The following is a 22,322-nucleotide window of genomic DNA, read 5'->3' on the forward strand; positions in this document are numbered from 1 at the left end:
ATATTATAAGTGAAGGGTAAATCTGAAACGCTAATGTGGTATAAAATTGGCTTTTATCAACTCCACAGCGAGATTTAATTTTGCTCAATCAACTAAATCTGGGTTTTCGCACCCGTTTGTGGTTTCGAATCAATTGTATTTGGTAGTTGACCGTGTTTGGTAGGCTTTGTATGGACACGAGACTAACCACCTCTACAGCTATAAGACTCGCCTAACAAAACGTGACACTTGACGCTGAAATAAAATCTTCAATTCCGCATACATTCTACCTCCCTTCATTCCATCTAACATGCCTATCATGTTTTCATCAATTGTCTTGTAAATTAACTTGTATCTTTGAGGGTTCATGATGTAAGACCCGAGAAATCTTCGTGTGATAAATTCGTCCGGAAAACCTGATATACCATGTTTTTATTAAATAGTGTATGGCTTTGAATGAACACATTTCTGGATTATTTTCCTTTGCTCTTCTAACGAAATAACCTGGCATCTGACAAAACAATAATAAACCTTGTATAATAAACTCGTCTGCAATTCCGCATACCTCTATCCTCCCTCAATTCCTCCCTACTTACCCATCCGTTTCTTCCCCCTCCCTCGCCTGTTCAACCTCCTCTCCTCTAGCACAGTCTTCAGCTTTCCATCACTCATTAAAAAGCTCTTCATCCACTTTTCCTGCTTCCGTTAGATGTATCCCAGTATCCTCTCTTCTCCCACACCATGTCTGGTACTTCTTCGTTTGGTTTCCTTTTGGTCCATATTACCTATTCCGTCCTTCTTCACATCCTTTGAAAATCGTTCTATCTACGTCTTTCATCTTGCTTCAAAGGCCATGTTTCTGCGCCGTCCAAAAACGCGCCTCATACCAAATTTTTCACTAGTCTTTTCATAACATCCTCATTTAACGTCCTCGTCTTTATTTCCTGCCTCCTTGCGAAAGCTTCTTTGTGCATTGCGTATCGCTTTCCCTCAGTTTTCATTGAGGTCATCAAAGTAACTTAAAGGGCATTGGATGCGCATTCGGTTTTGTAGGATTTTTTTAGGAAAAATTGAATAGATCGTGACGTCAATGTTAGTTTTTGGACGGAATTCTTTAATTAAATAATGAACTAACGCATTATATATTCTGATTCATAGTTTGAGGTAAACTAATTTTTTTTATTTTTCGGATAATTTCAGAACACGGGAGTTACAATACCATTGTGCTCCAAGAAGAAATTATCATTAATATTGGGTGATACTCTACAACATATTGGCATGTATCTTCATTTATTGAGATTTCTACCTAAAATTTGGTCAATGCTATCTAATTTCACCTATAGACCGAAGAATATAGATGCAAAACTCAAGCGAGGCGAGCGTTCGTTGAAGGTGTAAATTAATGATTCTTAAGCGGCGGGAAGAAGCTGATTGGTGCGTAGCGGTTCGCGAATTTATTCACCATTCATTACAACTTAACTGATTAACTTAAATGATTAAGATAGTCGTCCTGTCTCATTGTATGATCTCTAAACCCTCTTGTACCACGTCATTGCCCCAATTATTGCGGAGATCCACTAGTCGGTATTACGATTCTGGCAATATGAAACATTTCCCCCGCGAAATTATAAGGGTTAAAAAAATATAAAGGGTTTTCCCGAAACTTTTATTGCCATATCATTGCATGGAGGTTTTCACCATTTTAACCTAGGTGTAAATGGGTTATCCCGAGTCATCCAGTATATCACCTTCCCCTCAATCATCCATAAATCCTACCCCAAGCCGGTTTGAATTTCCTCCTCGGTGGGGATGTTCTAGGGTCGTTAGACGCGAAAACTGTATAGGGAGGGGATTGCAAATGTAACTGGCTTGGCGCAGTCTGCCATACCAGCCTCACGGATGATACTGCAAAAAAATAAAAAAAAGTGCGATGCTCCCATCTGGGGCGAACTTTTGAAGAAGAATCCACATTAGAAAAATTGCTCTTCAGTTACGGGTCATGCCAGCGCTTGTTTTGTGTGGCAGTTATGGTTTCTTTCGTCGCTAACGCGTCGGGAACGATTCGGAATGGGACCTTGTAAATCAGAGCGGTCGCTGTTATTTTCGCGGAGAAGGAGTGAGGTTAAGAGAGGTCTTGAGAACTTCACTTAGGGCCGTGGTGGCGCTCAATTCTGAGTGTCGTCGTTTGATATAAATGGGAGGCCACAATAGTGTCGATGCATCGGCATTGCGAGGTAAATCGGGACCACATTTCATTCAATTAGCATTGTCGCATTATATCTCGTTTCGCATTTACGTAATGATTGTCGACGACGTGTTATACGGAATGTCGTTTTGCCCCGCCTGCGACTCGCGTGTATGACATCACCGCTCTCGCTTGTGTGACATCAGTGCTCGCTAGCTTACCACGACATCAAGTTGAAGTAGGTATAATGTAGTGTCAGTCTAGTGGCTGGAGCAGTGGGCTATCGACTGGGGGGTCCTGGTTCGATTTCGGGTGAAGGATCTTTGCGTCCTCGGTTTCACCCAAGATGTGCGATTTTGTGGCCACCACATCTTATGGTTGAATTTCACACGCCTTGATATCTGGTGAGCTCTACCTTCAGATATCAAATCAAGCCAGGCTCTCCTTGTATTACTTCAATACTTTTGGAGGAAGGAGGGTGTGCCATTATGTTTCCTTAGGTAGATTGGCATGAGGTGCGGGAGGAATCTCACATAACGTTGATAATGGCATCATTTCGGTCATTTTTTATGAAGAAACAATATTAATTAACCTGGATAACAAAAAACTCATGCAAATGTCACTAATGAAATTGCGCATTCGGAATAATTAATCATTTATCATCTTATGAAATTGGTATCGAATTGTTTGCTTCATTTCGCCTTTAGCATACGTGCCACGAGCCTAAAAAGTTTTCTTTCAATGTGTTGTACATTTTTTTTGGTGCAAACACTTAATTGAAGCGACCAGTAGATAGTTGTTGCGAAAGCGTCTTTCGTCATACCTAAATGCGCTTCTTTCTTTGAAAAAGTGCAGTTTGATGTATTAATGATATCGCCGATAGTAAACTGAAGATTGGGAAGAGATGTTCATATCTTAGTCATTTATGTAAGGGGAAGATAATATCAAAAACCGAAATCACCTTACGCAATTTAAAGACTACCCCAGCCCCCCCCAATCTCCAGTTTTATTACTGTGGTTTTTTTGAGAAAATTATGTATTTTAACAAAATACCGTTCTTATTCAATGCGTACGTTATATATCCTCTTAAGAGTGATATATTTCAGATTCATTTTAGATATTGTAAATATTATATCGCATAGTTCATGCACGCCTCGAGGCATCGCATTTGAATACCAATGAGACCCATCGCAATTACGCACACACTTAGTCCCACCCAGTTCCTATCCGAGCTCACATTGGGATTAGCGAAAGAGGATTCCATCCCCGTCTACTGGGTGTTTTAACAGCTTTTGATTGTGAAGGAAAATGAACAAAGTATACATTTTATCAGAATAAGTAGATCAATGGGTGGATAAGTAGACGAGTTTTGAGTATGATGATTGGATTTGGCGTAGGACTTAAAACGTTGTGTGCTAACAGATTGTATGCCCCATTTTGTCTGAATTCTGATGACCTTAAATGAAACCGCTAATATATTCTATTGTTTCAGGCTTCACTTCGTGGAAGTATTTAATATCCATACTAAAAAGAAAGACTCGTACTTTTCCACAGATTTTATTATACGGTACAATACGGTACCGTATAATAAAATCTGTGGAAAAGTACGAGTCTTTCTTTTTAGTATGGAAACCGCTAATCCTCAAACCTCAGACCAATGAAAGGAAACGGTTTCTTTTTGTCCCTTTTCGTTTGCCTTATTGAAAATTATATGGAGAATACGCACGAACTTAACCGGATGTTTTAACGTTAAACAGACTGTACAGAGTACTTACCTGAATATTCTTAAATGAGTATTTCAATATGATAGGGACCTTGAAAAATGGCTTCACCTACACTTCATAAATTCCAAGCATGGTGGGCACTTCATGTGGAGTACATCGTCCATCGGATGCTACATAAACCTGTCTGATACCTTGCCGTCATTCATTATAAGAAAGAAGACTAATGCCGACGCCAGATTTCACTCAACCTTACGCTCATCATGCGGCATCGGAACTAGAGCTATTGATAATTAGATCAACTGCACGTTTATTTATTTTATTATTGGTAATTTATAAACCGTTAATAAAAATTCCTTTAAAATCTCCGTTTAAATTTTCGCGTAACGTGGAATCAGAAGAGGTCCAGAGTAGAATAAAGGCATCGTATAATCAAAACCTCTAAATTCCTGCTTATTTAACAAGAGCTGAAGTTATCGCAGTCGAACACTGTTGCATTTACCGCTGTGTCTTTCTGGAGGAAAGCGTGTAAGAGTGGAGGAGTAGCGATAATGTAATCGGCTTATGAATTACTGCCGTTTGCAGTAGCCTGGGAGCGTTACGAGTATTTCGCACGACTCGCTCGCCTAGAACCGAGAAGAAGACATGGTGAATTGGAAAGGTGCGATACACCGCGCTTATTCTCTGACTCCTTAATTTAATTTCTGTGAGTCTCCACCTTTGTAGCCTCGTAGTACGCTGTTATAAGCAGGTATTTCATGTTTTTTTCTTCTAATGCTATATCGAGGTGATCAAAGAAAAAGGATTTCTCTATTCTATATTGACGTTTGAGTGTAGTGTCGAGAGTAATCGTGCAATGTGAAGTTAAAACTGTATCCTTAGTGTTAACATTCGGCTCGAGCTTCTTGGATCTTTCCAGTAGATTGAAGTCTTAACATAACAATTGTGATGTTGTTTTCGATAAATAGAAATTAGCCATTAAAATGAGAGGGAATAATACTGAGTTGGAGGAAGTTTACCTATTTCGTAAGTGTTTTGGACCAAAATGGTCAGAGCATTAAGGATACGAGAAAAATAATTGCATATGGAAAAAAAGCTTTAACAAGGAGTTTGTTGATATAGGGATATATAATAAGGATGTTAAGAAAAGATTAGTAAAACCTTGACATGGAGCGTGGTTTTGTCAATTGCGTAAACCTAGTTATTGAAGCAAGATGATAGGCGTAGGCGTGGATTGAGGGATTTGGAGATGTGAGTGTAAAGAGGGATGGAAAGTTTAAATGGACAAAAAGGATAACAAATGAAGGAGTTCAGTATATCGTGGTGGGGAGGATGGAGGATCGGGGTAAAATTCGAAATTAGGTAGAAAGGATGAATGCAGAAGTTTGGGACTCTGATAGAGGAGAGAAGGTTGGGCAGGGTAGGTAGGGGTTGGACATGAATAGGCAGTTTGGACGAAGTCAAGGAAGGAAGTATGCGGCATTGAAGAACTGTTTATTGTATTGGGTAGTATCAGGTTGTGACTTGTTAGGCGAGATTAAGACAAGTAGGCGTGTTCAGCGTGTGACCACCAAAAACTACTGTTTACGTCAGATTATCAAATATAAGTCTTAAATACTAAAGGTGATATCTGTATATCTCTTACGTCACTTGTTCTACTTTAAAGATGTTCATGTCCGTACTATTGTATTAATCCGGAGTATGCCGTGTGTTTCATATCATTACATACGTAATTTTTCTGTAGTTATATGCAGTTATAGTGGAATAATGGAATGAATTTTCGTTCCTAATGGATGCATTTATCGACCACTCGGAGAAAACTCCTTCTCTGCATACAAGGCATTCTTGTTTATGGCATTTAGAAACATGTCGTATATTGTGAGAAAACATGTGTGTGTGAAGTAGCAAAGAAATATTGGGGTGGTTCGTCTGTGTCCTTCCAGAAGCTACCTTAAACTTTCAGATTACAAAAAGCAATGTCATCCACATGCTCGGAAAGACTTCTAACCTAGGTTTTCTGGTGATCGTGTGTCGCACTCTTGTTCTTTCGCAACGACTATCAAATCGCGTGTCGACTTCCCGTCGGTGTATTCATTCATTCCGCGCTGATTCGCTGCGGCGTTTCTCCGAATATCATCCGCGGCGCCATTCGTGCGAGTCTTTCGACATTAGGTTCTGGGGGTGCGGAGGGTGACACAAGGGGGGCAGGGGATCCGTCTCGCTGCGGGGCGACTTACTGGTTGAGTTATTTTTTTATAAGGGCAATCCGTGTGGCGCCCTGGGCATGTCGGCTTAAGCAACCTCAGCAATGGCGCTCGACTGCTGAAACGTACTTGTTGTGCTCCTTTTCATCTCTGCGATTTACCATTTCTCTTCGCGATCTTTGTGCGAGTATTTAATTGTAGTTTGTCCCTCCACCCTGCGGGTTTCCTGTCGGAAAGTTCCGTGTCAATGCATTGGATAAATGGAACTTTCTTTTTCATTGTCTTTTTTTTCAAATATTCGTACTGAGTGAGCAGCAAGTCATGGTACTCGTTGGTGGAATACTTAAAAAAAATTAGGAATGTAATTTTCTCGGCGTTGGCGATGTAATAACTGTGGTCAAAGATAAAGTGCTGGACGAATGATGAAAGTTCACGTAAAATCCACTTAAATATTTTACAATCATTGAATATGTCTCGGATGACTGGTGCTCTTTGAGTAGGACGCAAAGAGAAAGTTAGAAAAGATCCTAATATGTAAGGTCTTATCGTATAGAATGGTATGATTATAAAAAAATCGTCTAGCAAGCGTAGAAGGGACCATGTTCAGAAGTGGGGAAAAGAATGGGCATTTGTGCAGCATGAAGAGGAGTACTGATTGTGAAGAGCTGGAGGAGAAAATAAGGGAGGGAAAAATATATTTCGCTAAAGCTCTCCAGTATTACAGGGTTCGTCCGGAAAATAAGTGTACTGAGCTCAGGAAAAAAATTTATTACACTTTTACATATCTTAAGCTAATATTCCTCAAAATAGGACCCTTGTCAGTCGATACGCTTGTTCCAGTGGCGTTCCCATTCCTGGAACGCTCCCGCGAAGGCATCATCGGGAACCTCTCGAAGACACGTCGTCACGGCCTTTTTGACGGCGTCCAAAGTCCCGTATCGCGTTCCTTTCAAACTCCTCTTTATCTTCGGGAACAGAAAAAAGTCCGGTGGTGCCAAGTCCGGGCTGTAGGGCGGTTGCGGCAGCGTTGCCACGCCGTGCTTGGCCAAGAAGTCCGACACGACAAGCGCGGTGTGAGACGGCGCATTGTCGTGATGCAGCCGCCAGATGTTTTTGATCGCTGGCCGGACGCGGGCGACTCGTGCACTATTGTTTTTGGCACATTACACTGCTCTGCTATCATCCGAACACTAAGACGACGATCAGAGTTCATTACATCGCGAACTTTTCGCACATTTTCGTCGGTGAGTGTCGTTGATGGGCGTCCAGGCCGTGGTTCGTCGTCGACCTCTTCTCTGCCCTCCACGAGCATCTTGTGCCACCGAAAGATCATGTTTATGGACATGGCTGACTCCCCGTAAGCCTGTTTAATCATACCGACAGTTTCGGTAGACGATTTCCCAAGCTTTACCGCAAATTTGATGGAATAACGCTGCTCCAAAAACTTCGGCATCGCGTTCCGTGACGTGGGTCGAGCGTGGAGGTTCGCGTTAACAGAGCTCCTCACTACACCACAGCTCAGAGCCGACTGCCTTTTTCAGCGTCGCTTGCCAACATACCCCCCTCCAATCGCAGCCCGTCAGAGCGGTGCTGGGCGCGCCTGGAGCGGCGGGAAAAAATCAGTACACTTATTTTCCGGACGAACCTTGTATATGATGTGTTACAATTTCCATGGACCATCATAAGTATTTTTAATCAGCAGATTGATAGTTGGTCATTTACGTTAATTTTGTTTCTCTCGCGTTATTGCCGTTGCAGAAATGGAGAATCGCAATGATAAATATTTATTTAAAATATTCTGAAATAATTTTGCTTGGTTTCCTCGAACATAATTATTTGTAACCTACCTTTTAAGGTAGCTTTTGGATGGGTACGGATTGATTTCTCATCGCTACATTTCTTAGCGTTGTCAAGCAAGACAACCTGACACCAAACTATAATGAACTTTCCCAATTCCACATAATTTCCAGCTCCTTTTATTTCGTCCAACATGCTTATCCTTTTACTTTTAAGAGTGTTTAAAGTTAGTTAGTTTCTCCCCACAATGTAGGTCTACAAAAATATTTATTCAAAATTTGTTCCTTGCTAACATGAAGAAAGCACAGATTTAAGGGTCGTAACTGTTAAGGTTATGAAATTGTAATGGGTTACTCAGCTGTTCTAGCTGAATAGAGCTTCATTTTATTGTGAGTACTAGAAGCGGCCTCTCAATTATTGGTGCCTTCTACGAGTGCTTCATTGCTATTCATTTGTGATCTATTCATCCTCAAATAGGAAGTCAAAATGTCCGTGTGCGTAGTGTTAATGTTATACTTTACCTGAGTGATTGATTCATGCACACCAACAGTGATTTATTCATGCTCTATGTGTCGCTTGGTTTCTAGATGTGAGGAGTATTTGTGCCATGGTCACGACTTCACCGCTTATTGCCTAGATTTCTTCGGGAAACTTTCAACCAAGGGTTGTGTGCTGCATTCGCAGCATCACTTTATCTCTTTAAAAAGAAACCTCAGGACTCCTTATCAATGAGGTGGAGATTTTTTCTAGAGCCTCGCTAAAGGAGTATAATATAATAAGAGCATGGCAGTTGACCCATTTCCGCCCGCTGTGGCGTCCAATGGAGGAAGTCAATCATCTTCCATATCGCCACCCTTCTTCAATTTAGATGGGAGAATGTGCTCTCCACCGCACCGCCACGTTGGCGCTAGCGGCGTGGAAAGTGGGAGTCGTGTCCAGAGATGGAGAAGCAGCCGTCTTGATTAATGGGTCATTGTTATCGTTTTCCCGTTGCCTCTTCTCAAGTAATTACTTAGTAAAAAACTTCTTGTTCTTTGGCGACATTTACGGGCATGATAAACGTATAACGTATTACGAGCGTGCTTCGATTTTAGTATCGCACGTTGTGCGAATGGCCTCTTCCCCATGTCACATCTAAAAAGTTTATTGTGACGACCTGGAAGTTCAGTGGGACGAGTGTTGTCTAATGTTAACCCAACAAGGCTTTTACGTTTGTCTTGTTAGTAGTGTTAGTAGCCAGCAGTAAGTTTCACACAGCTGAGACTCATTGAGAAATCGAACTCTTATTGATGAGTAGATAGTATAGGATCACTGTAAAGGCTAGAACATTTAAAGACTACCCTCTACATTCAGCTAAGATCCTCTCTTAAATAGCAAGATATTGTCAATGCGAGTTGCCAAAGATGAAAGTGAATATGATGCTGTGAGGTGTATCTCGGTAGAAATTAGTATGTCATTATACTAAGCAGCAGAACAAAAACTTAAGTTGTTCTAGAAAATATATATTTTTTATTTTCGACCAGCATCGGTGCAGCTACAGATACCAAAAGGTGGCACGTGGATGTAGGAGGGATCTTACAGACTGATCACGAACGCATACAAGCAAAAATATAATTAACTTCCTTACTTCAATGTGTTGGAGAGTAACCCTAATAAGACACATACACACACACTCAAGGCTAATGGGTAAACCCCGACTTAGTAATAACCCGCTATACTACAGAGTAAATAAAATGACATTATTTAACGAAAGAAACAATTCATAGGGAAACGCGTTTCCCTATGAATTGTAAAATCGTTGTGTACTCTAAATCTAAGATAATTTGAGTGCAAAAGTAAAATGTTGAGCGTTGACAAATTTTATTGAACTCGGAAGTGAAGAAACGTGTAGGGTGACGTCCATTAAGTTTCGGTAGTTGGTGATTGTTTCAAACAGCGTTGTATTTAATACCTATCTATGCTTATAGGAATAAGGTGATTGGGATTTTTTTAATCATCGTGGTTTGGTAAGGAAATTAAATTCTTTTCGACATAACATCGAAGTTTTATCTGAATTTACTAATGGAAAATTGTTTGCCATAAATGGGCATGGAAGGTTATTGCTAGTAAAAATGTGCAGTGCAGAAATATTGTCATATGTATTAAATTGAAACTTGGAGAAAAGGAAAGGCTCTTGATTTCATTTTATTGGCCCTGAAACTAGCCGAAGCGTTCCTTCTTTTATCCGATCTGAATAACTTCTTTTCCAAATGTCAAGCTGGCAATCCAATTTTAAATGTTTCGAAGCTCGACTTCTCCGCCAATCGGCGCTTTCTTTGTTTCATCATTATTTGATCACGGTCCCACATAGCTTAATGGCTATGTCCGATTGTCTGTGCGTCTCCCGCGGTTGCCATTTAGAAAATAGATTGCCTCCTACACTTTCGTGAATGTTTCTCCCAAAAGTTTCGTTCATCTCACCATCTTTCTAGGATGGTTCCCCCCTTCTCACGTTTCCCTGGGGTAAAGTACATTTAGGATATCGATTTTTGTTTTTTACATTAGGTTTGATTTGCAGTGAATTTCACCCACGAATGAAGGACGAGTCCACTGCATTATAGATTAATTTCCTTGTATATGAGAGTTGGATGAAATATAGGCTTTGCTGCGGGTGGAGCTTGCTTTTAATGAATTGTGCTTTTGTAAAACCTTGCCCTTAACGGGACATAAGTTGCCCTTAAGTTGGAAATACTATATTTAGTAATAGGAAATAGTACTTAGTAGTAGTTTAGTAGTAGGAAATAATACTACTAGTATTTGGCGACCAGTGCCTCTCAATGAATGGAATCCCTAATATCTTTGATCGAATAATATGATGACCAATGGGTCTTAGCATTTTGTCAATATCGTTATGCGCAGCATCAAACTCACGAAATTTAGTTTCCCTGTCGTAATTTCCACGGTATGAAATTACTGGATTAGTCACTTTGTAAATCATAACTCACATCCTTCGTTTGAATCTTACGACTTAAATCTTAAACGAATCAATGTGGGGATCGAGATGGTGCGGGGGCTAACGTACTGGCTTCCCACCCTGAGGGCGCGGGTTCAAATCCCGGCGGTGTTGAATATTTTTCAGAGGTATCTCGATCCCTACTTGAGGTGCTTTGTGGAGGGCACTTTGAGTGAGTACGCCGTCCGTCGGATGGGACGTTAAACTGCGGACCCCTTGGCGCCTTTCGTAAAGAGCAGGCTAATGCCGACGCCGGGTTTCTCTCCACCCTTCATCCTTTCCTGTCCATCCCCTATGGCGCAAATGACCTTAGCTGTCGGTCGCCTCCCCTCAAAACTACTACTACGAATCAATGTTTCACGAAACTGTACTTGGGGGTCAGAATTAAAGCATAATCAAATTTTTATCCGCTCTATATTTCCCCAAATTTTCGTTCTATATTCCTTACTACCGGAGTTTTTTTAATTGTTTTGTACTTATCAGGAATCAGTGCATGCAATTTTTATGCATTTAAGTCAAGAAAATCATCTTAAATACTTCCACTTGTGTACGTACTGGACATTTTACCATAATTAATGTGATGCTTTTGATTATTAACGTGATGTAATGTGCCAGTCATTCCGAATGTTATCAGTAAAAGAGCTACTATTGAACTAATTTGTACTATGATCGTAGGTGCAAGTTCACGAAACACTTCCCCTTGCGAACGCGCAAGTGGAAGAAGGCTGTTGAGAGAAATCAAAAGGCGACAGGAAAGATGATGCATAGCAGTTTAATTAGGGATGGAATGTTGAAGGCTTTGATAGAGGGGGAGAACGTTAGGCAGCTGAGGGAGTTAGAGGAAAAGGAAAGCATTTTGGACGGAGCGATGGGAGGTGGAAATATGCGGAACTATTGAATAAGTGTGTATTGTAGTATGGTGTGTCAGGTTGTATATTGTTAGGCTAGGCTAAGAAATGTAGTGGTGTTCAGTCTGTGCCCATCATCAACCCAACTGAAAAAATTAGACTTAAAGATGAATGTTACTCGGGATAACGCAAGTATTCGATGCCTAACTAAGTAGCGATGCCTCATCAATATCGTTGCATCCATTTTGTTGCATTGTAGTAATAAATACTAACATACAAGCGTACTTGTTCCTAAACCCTGAAAATGTTACACTCCTAGTTAGGCAATTTGTAACAAGTCGCAACCATGACATGTCAGTTTGCATATCTGTCTCCGTTGCGTGCGGAGGAATACAAAAGCGCAATCCACGGAACTTATTCATCTACATCTGCTCCAATACTCCACGACCCTCTAAAAAAGGTGTGTGGCAGTGGGTGCAAGAACCAGGTGGAAAGGGTAAGGGAGAGGACGGTTGTTTAAAGGTTACCCTTCAGCGATAGTAAGCACTTTCACCCTCCTCCCCAAATGTTTACGCCAACCTAATCACCCACAGCTCACTTGTCGTGCGCTGGAAAATATCTCTAGTCGACTTGCAAATCGGCCTGAAGTCGCGTCCAATCTCGTTTGTTTGGTGTGTGTCCCGATGAAATTGGATTCATTTAGTTTGAGCTCGAGGGTACAAGCTAAATCAATTTCGTATCCAGTCAAAAAACCCCTTCAAAATCTCCCTATGCTTTAGTTACGCAGTCACCATTAGGCGAACAAATCCCGTATAGAATCAGGTTGCTCTATTGGAGATCTGTGGTGGTTCATAGCTATGTCGTGTCTTTTCCGTGCTCGTGCATTGCAGCTTGACCGACCGAAGGCAGCATGGCGCGGCATGTAGCCTTCGTCTGCTCGTGAGCCCTTGAGTGTACTACTACGTATTGAACTAGGGTAGACGAAAATACGTCCACTGAAACTCAAGATGCGCATCAGTTAGTTTTCAAGCAGGCCCCTAATTATGTTTTCGTTGCGTTTCTGCCCTTGTTGGATGTCCTATTTGTAAGTCTAAACAGAATTTTGATTGGCAATGGAATGTTGCAGACATTGGTGAGAGTTTAGGGAAGGGAATAGGTATATTGTGAGGCGGAATTAAATTTTATTTTATTTTTATTTTTTTTTGTAGTGCGGGTTGTCACGTAGTGTCGTGTAAGGCGAGGCTTATGAATGCATGAATTGTTAGTTTGTATCTCCATCCAAAATCTACTTAAGCTGCGGAATACCATTGATAAATAATAATAATTTTAAATCTGTCTGGAAGTATTTTGTTTTCGAACTTTTTTATCTTTTTTATGAACTATATCTTTTTTCGAACTTGTTTATGAACTTGTTTATCGATATACCTCGTCATTAAATTGTTTCGACTTGGTTTTTTATTTCGATCCCCTTTCTCCCAATAATTTGAAGGCGAATTTGAGCCAGTTGGAAGGGAAGAGGAAGCCAGTCACCATCGTGCGGTCCCTTTGGTATCCGTTGACTTGCGAAGCAAAAAGCTAACCAGAAAATTCTCGTTTACACCCCATTCTGTTGCTCTCTTTTTCCTGCGTCACACCGTCTCTTTTCTTTTTGCAGACATTTCTTCCCACTCGACTTCCTTTCCTCTTGACCTCCTGACTACTTTCTTTGAATTTTCTCCCTCGTTTTGATATTGTTCGGAGTTCGGACTGGAGGCGTTATCATCATTTAAGTATAAGTGAAACATTAGATGTACTAGTTTAGTTGCAATTACATACCTCTTGAAGTCAACCCAGCAATGAAAAATTGAAACTGGATTCGTGATTCACGTATAAACCAGGGGAGAATGAAAACTCTTTTGTACATTTTTGGAGATTTCTTGGAAATGCGCGCTACTTCGAGACTTACGGAGTTAAGTTGTGTTGTTTAATGTTTGTCTTTTTCCGTCAGACCTTTTCGTTTCAGCTCGATTCACTTCCCCAAATTGATGCGAAATGCGAACAGTTTCATTCTTCCTCGCTGTGTGAAAGGAGAGGTGATGAAGGGGTCTGCTTAACGCGGGCAAAGCGGTCGAATTTTCGAGGTTGGCACTCGGTGTGGTGACGTAAGCGGGGCCCGACAGAGCGGCGGGGATGCGATGATTGAGCGGGAATGCGGGAGAGACGACGGGTGCGCAGATCACCGCCCTCCCACGGGGAAAGCAGGCTTCATTGAAGCGCACACGTTTTTGATAACATATTCCCCTCTGCCGTGTTGGGAAGACCCTCGTAGACCTGCAGCTAATTTACTATCGTTTCCCACAAATATCTCCCGTCTTCAATGGGCAAAGAATATTCTCGGAGGGCAGTAATTATTGATTAAATTTACGAGTGCATGACATTTTCACTTCGTTCCGGCCTTGGAATCATTGGGTGGAGTTTTAGACCATGCTGTATTCTGAATCACTGCGATTTGAATGATGAATGTCAAGAGTTCACACGTGGCTTGGTTGTTAATCGCATATCACCTCGGTCCAATTTAAGTTTTGCGGTATTAGCAAAGTTTTTGGTTACAGGGAAATTGCCGGGAATCGCTCCGCCCACGTGAATGGATCGTTACGGCATTCGTGCCGGTGAAGTACAGCTCTCGCGAAAGGAGATTCCGCAGTGGTGAGCTTCGTGGCGCTACGGATAAGTCGGGTCCCTAGTCATGCACCCGTTCTGTTTTTGAGTTCTGCTGAAAGAAATACGCGGCGGCTATTTACAAGTGTTCACCGCACGTTTCATTAGCCCCAGTGTGAACTGACAGTTAAATGGCTACATTCAAACGTTTTCCTCCTTTTTTTTTGGCGTATTTTCCCTTCTCTGAAACGGTGAATCAAGTAGTATCTCGGAGCGTATGCTTCACTCTGAAGCTTGCAGGAAATTCGCCAAAAACAGACACGATGACCTTTCTACGTCGATTCCGACTATCTACTGTTTTGCATTGATTTTGATTGACCTGGAATTATATTTTTAACTTCCCCAAATCATTTTTAGGATTTTATTCGCAGTCATTGAACAAAATCCTAGGAGCCATTTTTATGAACGAATGCGTGGGAAATGGTGAGAAGCATTGCGAGCATGGAGTGTTTAATATCAGAAGAAGGAAAACTCCAAATAATGACCCCATCCGCGGTAGTAGGGGCCCTCACGGGCCGGGCCTTTCCGACCAAAGGTCGGCTGTTCGAACCTCATCACCGGCATGAATATTGCTTATTCTTCAGATCACGTGGCGAGGTACACCCTCGCTTTTGATGTACCCAGAAACCTTAACCTACTACAATTACTAAGGTTAACACCCCTGTGCATATCAACGAGTCAGTGTAACGCTCCGTGAGACTGCCTCGGTGCATACTGAAACTGGTAATTGCCCATATTTGTTTTGTTTCGTGAGCCTATTGCCTGGCGATCGAAGTGATGCCCTCTTTCGGCCCCCTTCTCACTTCTCCTCGGAGGTTCGCCACGAAGGGAGGAGGTTGGTTAAAAATACCTACCCCCGATTTTTAACCAGAATTCCCATTCTCGGAAATCTTCCATCAACCTTACCCATTCATTCCCCTCCGACTTCAATAAAAATTGTCGCGCGGTTGGTACCCTCCTCGGTGACGTGGGTTTGGGCATGTTGGTGGTGGTGTAGGCTCGAACCACGGGAGGAGGGAGGGGTACCGGCAGGAGGGCAGCATTTTGAGGGTGTGGGGGCAGAAGGGGAATGGGAAAGGAAAACCCCGGCTCTGCGTGTGGCAGAGCCGGGGTGACGGTTTGTGGGAGAAGGGGGGGAGAAGAGGGAGGGGTGAAAGGGAGAATGGTGGGTCGGGGTTGATATCGACGCGCGGGATGCGCGGAGCGGCGTCGTGGTGGGCCTTCGGAGTCGTATCGACCGCCCCACACTGGCGGAGGGAAGTGGATACGCTGCTGTTTGCTGGAGAGGTGGGGAGGAGTGTGTGGAGGTGGCGGGATTGGATCGAAGGGAAGGGGAGGGGTATTTGCGCGTGTGTGTGAGGAGGGGTGGCTTTCAGGGGTTGGGGGTGGGGAAAGGCTGGGAAGACCGCGGGTATGGGAGTCGACCGTCCCAACTATTCGCGGGAGAGAGACAAGCACGTTGCCAGCGAGACGGGGTAGGGGGAGAGGAGAGAGACGGTAGGGACGCGTAGCGTAGGGCGCGGGAGTGGAGGGACGAAGAGGGGAGTGTGTGAGGGAGGGGGAAGAGCTTTTTTCGACAGGGCGCACCGCCCCCAAAACCCTCGCTCACCCTCCCCCCTCCAACGTCCCCTTGCCTCCTTCCCACCCGCCCCCTCCGCACCGCTGTGCGAGCGCAGACACAGCGGGAAAGTGCTCCTCGAACGCACACGGAACACCATCTCTCTCTCTGTCCCTCCCCACCCCTACACCTCTCGGTACCCCCTCTTCCCTCCCCTTGCACCACCGCGACCGCGCGCTCTCCCGCCGACTTCGTCTCCTCAGAGTCGCCGGGGAAGGAAATCATCGCGGCCGCGTCGTGACAGCGGGACCGCCTTGTACAATAAAAAGTGTGCAGCGGGAGAAGTTCTTTTGAGCTGCGGCGAAGGTGTTGGGTTGTTTTTTTACCTTCCGTATCCCTCCCGCGGCGTCTTCATCGACGGTTGACCCGCGGGGCAAAGGTGACAGAGGAGCCCTCTCCCGACGTTTCTCACTGGACCTCGTCAGTGCGAAAACTCTCCCTCTCTCCCCCCCATTGAGGTGCGGGGACGCCGCACGCAGCATTGTGACGGTAAATATATATATATATCTACTTAAATCGAAGCACAATCGCCGATGAAATTTCGGCGTCTAAAAGTGTCACTGCTTTCATTTCGTTTCATCCTCAATTTTGTGTTGTGTGCCCGCGCGTGTTAATTGTGCTTGTGTTTTTATTTCCGTCAATTGTTGCGAACATGCTTATTTTTTTCATTTCATCATGAGGCTTCTCTCATCCTTATATCCCCCCGGGACCGCTAGTGTATTTTCCGAGCTTCGCGGATCGAGTTCCGTTGTGATTTCCTGCACGGAAACCATTGGATTATCCGTTCTAATTTGGCCGTACTCCTAGATATATTTTATCCAAGGCTGGGCGATCGTTTTTGCTGAGATTTCTGCACATGTTCATCAAAGTCTCGGGGTCAAAGGGTCGACCCTGAATTTAAGGGAGGTTTTCGTAATACTCGAAGGAATTGTGGAAACGTCTCCGTAAGTTTCTTCGGGTTCCTTTCAGTTGTGTTAGGTTGTAGGATTACTATATTTTTCTGTGACTTGGTTGCAGTGATGTTCTTGACGGCAAATCCATGCACTCCATTCCCATAGAGTTGTCGTTCTTCATTTTTATTTTCGCATTATTTATTCACATTCAAATTATATTTTCTCTGATCTAACTCATTCTTTAATAAATGGACATTTTCCTCCCACTCTTATTTCTATGTCACAGTCATCTTTCCAATTTGATCGTTATTTCTTTGTAAGAGTTCTTTGGTAATATATTTACCAAGTGTCATCAACTTAATTTGGATGGTTAGAATGGGTGTAATTATTGTTGACGAAATAAATGTTAAAATTTTGGCGTTAAAAACTATTTGCCACGTTCACATCGGTTTATTATTAATTCTTTTACGGTATTCATGAGTGGTAATTTATTTCTCCTTGGCAGTCATATTCAGTCATGTCTGGATGTTGTTAAAACTTAACACTCTCTCCGTGATATTTCGGTTGGGTTAATCGTAAAGTTGGCATATACATGTATGTATGATTCAATGGCGTGGCTATAGGAAGGTCCGGGAGTCCCTGCCTCACCATCGAGTGTGTTATGCGGTCCGCGCGGATGAAACCTGCAGCAGAGTATGTAACCCGCATGACAGAAACTCATGCATGGGCTGCCTATGTCTTAGGATGACGCCAGACCACACAGCCCCATTGATCAATGCGCCACGCTTGCGGAATCGAAGGGAAGAAAGCGAGACTCCCGGTAATTAATTAATTTTCTCGTGCGAAAGAAAAGAACTTTCCTCACGTCTGTACCAGAAACATAACTTTATATCAGCGCTAAATTGACTTATGCTTGATATTTCTTTATCAAACCACGAATGTGGGAAGCGATTTTATGAGTTTGTATAGAGTAGTGTTTCGGGAACCGGAGAGGATAAAATAGAAGGCATAGCCGTTATTCACGCTCTTGATCAAAGAGCATGTTTCAGGTAAACACCGTGTTAAATGCAACGTTCTTCGGGCAACAATTTTCTTTAACGCCACATCCTTAGCGGATCAAACGATTATTACTTTAAAATACTGTTTAAAACGCCTAATCTAAACTATTTCAATCATTTAAGACACTTAGAAACACTCTTGGCGCTTATGTAAGATCTTTGTGAATATTATAATTTCTTCGGCCGTTCATGCAGAAACAATTAGTGATCAAATTTATTTGCTCCAGCAAGAATTATAAAACTCAATGATTATTTTTTAAATATTAGTTATGCAGTGAGAGTAGTTTATGCTTTTGAAAACTTTCCTTGCTTACATCATGACAATTAGCAATTGAACCTGCCTGATTGAAAGCAGTATTTCTTTATCTTCCTGTAAAAGAGCACAAGTAATTTTGTGCTAAGGGCAGTCGTTCCTCATATATGTGATGACAGTTCCTCTCTTCTGAGAAGAATGCCTTTTGTATCTCTTTGCATTCTCGCCAGATAGTCTGGTCTTTCGCTTTGCATACATTACGTAAATACGAGTATTTTATGGGTAGCATTTTCGTTTTTAGTGGATGACATAAAGCGTGACGTTAATCCGTAGAGAGAGAGTGCATTGTTCATTTTATTCATGATTTACTTCATCTCAAGTATGCTTTGTAATTATTGCCAAGCGAAGGCGTCACAAGTCGGACGTTGCCCGGGTAATTTTTATTGGATTGGAAACATGACGGGATAAGCGGTGTGAGGGTTCCGACAAGGAATGGATAAGTGGCGAGTTATTTCACCGGAGCAAAGTTTTCGCCCACGCCGAATATCCACTCCCGTCAATGAATTTTTATTTCGGGACTCGCAAGCGCTTCCGACCCGTCACCCTTCAATTAATTTCGGACACCCCCACACACATTGGCGGTAAGGATCGCTAGAAACGGACCTAATTCTCTCCACTCCTCCCTGCCAGTGCCCCCTCCAGTTTTGATGGTTATTTTTGGTCGCCTCTTTTATGGCTTTTCGTTCACGTCAGCGTCCTGTCCTTCCCTACCCTCTTGTCTCTCTCTCCCTACATGTCCCCTCCCCCTCTATACATCTCCCCTCCCCCCCTCTCTCTCTATACATCTCCCCTCCTCCTCTCTCTTCCTCTCTCAAATAAGTCCTCTGTCCTTTCACTCCCTTCCTCACGCCCGTGCCGCTGGATTGGATTGGGAGGAGGGGATGAAGGGGTTGTGCGTGAATGGGTGGGGGTGGTTTGTCGAACGTTCCATCCCCCTACGCCCCACCCCGATCCAATCCCACCCCCACTCAGTGCGGTAGCGCACAGCGTGGGCGTTTTCGCGTCGGTTACCTCCCCATTCTATCTCTCTTAAGGGATCTCTCTGGCGCGTTGAGTTGAGGGGACGTGTAGGTAGGTGGGAGGTAGCTCCATCCCCATGCGGGGGCGGAAGGAGGCCTGAGTCCGAGGGTGGAGGGGACGTGAGGGCGCAAAGGTTCTGGTGGTGAGTGGGCGGGCTGGCTTCCCTGCCCTCCCCCTTCCCTCTCGCTCCCCTCCCCAGTTTCTCCCCACACACTCCAGCCTTTTGTCGAGGAGTGGGAGACTTCATCATTTTATTTTCGGGGGAAGAGGTACCAAAAAGCATGGAAGGATTCCTTTTAGTAATACATTTTTGTAAAGTTTCAGCGTGGTATTTTTACGAGTGAGACTTCCATGGATGAGAAGGAAGGAGGCGGCCTGGTGGACATATTTGCATGGGCATTTGATTCCGTCCCCTACTCTCACTTCACCTTGACTTTTTTTATTTCGGCTTTCCGATGTCTTTCTCCCGCGTATTGTGTTATAGATTACAAATGTTGGATGAAGTTGGGGGTGCATTGATTTGATTTCCCTCGGCGGCCAAACTAAGCTTCTTTTCTACTCTCACCCTCCCTAACCCTCATCCCTTTCCACCCATCCTTTCCTTATTCCTCAAGATGTATTTTTCGTTCTTTAAGAGGGCAGGAAGTGATTTTGAATCGGGTTTTATCTAAAGTATTTGTTATTTGTTGTGGTTTAACTTGGCTGCATGGTCTCGTCAAAAACGTACGGATTTTATTTTTATAATCATGCTGAGGAAGATCCAATGCTTTGGAATTGTAAGAACTCGGATAGTCCTTGAGGTAGGGAAAAAATCGTCAGATGCGCAACAGATTCACACCTGGAACTTGAGCAGCTCCCGTCAACTTTTTGCAACGCTTTCTTAGAGATCTTAAAAGTTTCCAATTTGTGATTGATGAAAACGCCCAAATTTTGCCCGTTTGGCCCGTCTTCCATAATTTTCCAAAATTTTGTCAAGGTGAACAGTGAATCCTACTTGAAAACTGAATCGTTCCAGCAGGTGTTAAAATATTGTTTCATACCGCAATTTCTATTCTTATCCTCTGTGTGCCTCATAATACCTGTTATGTGGTTTTTTTTGTGCGGCGTACTTGTACATATTTTTCCAAGTAGTTCTCTGTGCTTTTATTTGGCACCGTAGATATTCTGTTACCTATGGATCGTGGAAAGATGGCAGGGGAGTCTTATCTGTGTCTCGCTACTAAAAATAGAACCATCTATCTGCTTTTGATGCGAACTCCTTTCAGAGTACATTTGATCTACAGAGTTCATCTCGCTACCATTAAGAACTGAAATTGAAGTATGCGAACAAAACGTTTTCTTTAACCATCTGGAAATATTTAAGTGAGTAAATATATCACAGAACAAAGATATGGGATTCGGGCCTTGTTCTGTGGTTTACCAGCCTTTGCAACTTGCCGATAGCAGTTATAATCTATGTAACAGGTTGTAGCGATTATTAATGTTAAGTTTTCCGAAAGTCATTCTCTCATCGGAAATACCTGTATTTCACTATCTAGGTTATACCGGATCAATCATTCGAGTATGTGTCCCATTTTAATTCACTATCCTCAAAGTTGACCTAATCTCAAATCACGTTGCATGCTAGTCGATATAAGGATTCTTTGATTTTCCTTTTCCACGTACCTTTTGTGTATCTACCCCCATTCATTTCGTGTGCCCCGTCTTTCATTTGAGTCGCTTGATACTCGCCCACCCACTTTTCCCAGTGGCACTAACCTTCCCGTTTTCCATCACCAACCGCCTCTCCACTACTCTCCCCCAAGGTATGCATTTCAAATTCTTAGCCCACCAATCAAGCCACGCAATTAAGCTGCTCCTTCTCCTCCTAGATCACGTTTCTTCCCTCGGGCCTCTTTAATTCGGCCTGATCTAATTATTCCAGGTCGCTGTAATTGGTTGTAATTAGGTGGGCATATTAAAGTTGACCCTTCGCTGAATTTCTCCGTGTCCCAGACGGTCAGATTTTTTTTCTGGCAGCGTTTCACTGCTTTGAATTTTGAAGCAGACTGGATTTATATCACAAATGTATTTTCAAGGTGAAAAATAAATCAATTGTTGGAAGATTTAATGTCATTGAAAGGTGGCTTCTGAAGAAACTGGAATGTTGAGATGTATCTGTTCAATCTAAATGAGAACTTAAAAACTCTAAAGGTGAGTTTTTTCCGTATTTGTTAGGCACTGGTCTTTTTTACATTTTTTAACGGCAATAACGTACTACCTACAGTTGTTGTTGATTCAATATGAAACGTACGCATTGAAAAAATATAATTGTTAATGTAAGAATTGAATTAATATTCGTAGTAATTACAGCCACGTACGTTGACCATCAATAAAGCTTTGAGGGTATAGAAATGTCACGTTTTTTAGTTTGATAATTAAAAAAAAATACTCTCGAGCGCAATGGCGTGTTTCCGGTGTCGGATAAGCCCTTGCGTTCTCTTTCAAGCTGATGTTGTCCAGCTACGCGTTAGAGACATTAATTTCTTTCCAGAGGTTTCATTCGATAAACAAGTCCTCTGAAAACATTTTAAAATGTATTTTAAGTTCGTATACTGTGTATTGGAGACGCCTAACAAGTTTTTCTCCGGTTATTAATCACATCTGTCCCACAAGCCACCGCAAGGACGTATGATGGTTGGTGTTAGAGCACCAGCTGTTCAGATTTTAATATGAGTTAGTGCATTCATATTAATATACACCTGCTCACATACACAATCACATGCACACGTGCACGCATGCGTGCTCTTATACATGGGTGTTTTTGACTAAATCATTAAACTTTGCTTTTTCAATAAAAATATTCGGTTGTTTGAATTCGATTGTGTTATAACTGCATCGTGTAAGGAAAGAACGAGTACTTGAATCTGTCCGTGATGGTCTCTATCTCTTTCTTATAATACCCCGGTATCCGAAAAGGCCAATATGCTGTGGTTCTTTTATAATTCCCTCGGTGTC

At 42.7% G+C, this 22,322-nt stretch overlaps 1 protein-coding gene across 20 annotated transcripts in view; it reads left to right on the top strand.

Annotated features, from left to right (window-relative positions):
- Positions 1-22,322, top strand: part of EndoA (SH3 domain containing GRB2 like, endophilin-A) — a 339,179-nt gene that overhangs the window by 53,346 nt on the left and 263,511 nt on the right. For 5 of the 20 annotated variants that reach the window (XM_071594197.1, XM_071594194.1, XM_071594200.1 and 2 more), the window contains exon 1: positions 16,040-16,530. The exons of 2 other annotated variants lie outside the window; for them this stretch is intronic. The gene's annotated coding sequence lies outside the window, so the exon portion shown is untranslated. Of the gene's footprint in view, positions 1-16,038; positions 16,531-22,322 lie in introns of those variants that run through there. 13 more of the 20 variants (XM_071594202.1, XM_071594203.1, XM_071594204.1 and 10 more) reach the window with 7 other exon arrangements.

Source organism: Hetaerina americana, unplaced genomic scaffold (assembly GCF_022747635.1).
Source record: "Hetaerina americana unplaced genomic scaffold, ioHetAmer1.1.p SCAF_6, whole genome shotgun sequence".
Taxonomy (NCBI): domain Eukaryota; kingdom Metazoa; phylum Arthropoda; class Insecta; order Odonata; family Calopterygidae; genus Hetaerina; species Hetaerina americana.